A 1405-nucleotide genomic window follows, 5' to 3' on the forward strand; every position below is an offset into this window, starting at 1 on the left:
TTTTATCTTCCAGGTCACTTATCCGTTCTTCTGCCTCAGTTATTCTGCTATTGATCCCTTCTAGAGTATTTTTATTTTCATTTATTGTGTTGTTCTTCATTGCTTGTTTCCTCTTTAGTTCTTCTAGGTCCTTGTTAATTGTTTCTTGCATTTTCTCTATTCTATTTCCAAGATTTTGGATCATCTTTACTATCTTTATTATGAAATCTTTTTCAGGTAGACTGCCTATTTCCTCTTCATTTGTTAGGTGTGGTGGGTTTTTACCTTGCTCATTCATCTGCTATGTGTTTTTCTTTCTTCTCATTTTGCTTATCTTACTGTGTTTGGGGTCTCCTTTTTGCAGGCTGCAGGTTCGTAGTTCCCGTAGTTTTTGGTGTCTGTCTCAAGTGGCTAAGGTTGCTTCAGTGGGTGTTGTAGGCTTCCTGGTGGAGGGGACTAGTGCCTGTGTTCTGGTGGATGAGGCTAAATTTTGTCTTTCTTGTGGGCAGGACCATGTCAGGTGATGTGTTTTGGGGTGTCTGTGGCCTTATTATGATTTTATGCCGCCCCTCTGCTAATGGATGGGGCTGTGTTCCTGTCTTGCTAGTTGTTTGGCATAGGGTGTCCAGCAGTGTAGCTTGCTGGTTGTTGAGTGAAGCTGGGTCTTGGCGTTGACATGGAGATCTTTGGGAGATTTTTGCCGTTTGATATTACGTGTAGCTGGGAGGTCTCTTGTGGACCAGTGTCCTGAAGTTGGTTCTCCCACCTCAGAGGCACAGCACTGACTCCTGGCTGAAGCACCAAGAGCCTTTCATCCACATGGCTCAGAATAAGAGAGAAAAAGTAGAAAGAAAGAAAGAAAGAAAGAAAGAAAGAAAGAAAGAAAGAAAGAAAGAGGATAAAATAAAATAAAGGTGACCATATGTGTGTGGGTTTATCTCTGGGATTTCTATCCTGTTCCATTGATCTATATTTCTGTTTTTGTGCCAGTACCATACTGTCTTGATTACTGTAGCTTTTTAGTATAGTCTGAAGTCAGAGAGCCTGATTCCTATAGCTCCATTTTTCGTGCAGCTCAATAACAAAAAAATAAACAACACAATCTAAAAATGGGCAGAAGACCTAAATAGACATTTCTCCAAAGACGATATACTGATTGCCAACAAACAGATGAAAGAATGCTCAACATCATTAATCGTTAGAGAAATGCAAATCAAAACTACAATGAGATATCATCTCACACTGGTCAGAATGGCCATCATCAAAAAATCTAGAAACAATAAATGCTGGAGACGGTGTGGAGAAAAGGGAACACTCTTGCACTGTTGGTGGGAATGTAAATTGATACAGCCACTATGGAGAACATTATGGAGGTTCCTTAAAAAACTACAAATAGAACTACCATACGACCCAGCAATCCCACTAC

This window comes from Physeter macrocephalus, chromosome 1 (genome assembly GCF_002837175.3).
Source record: "Physeter macrocephalus isolate SW-GA chromosome 1, ASM283717v5, whole genome shotgun sequence".
In the NCBI taxonomy this organism is placed as follows: domain Eukaryota; kingdom Metazoa; phylum Chordata; class Mammalia; order Artiodactyla; family Physeteridae; genus Physeter; species Physeter macrocephalus.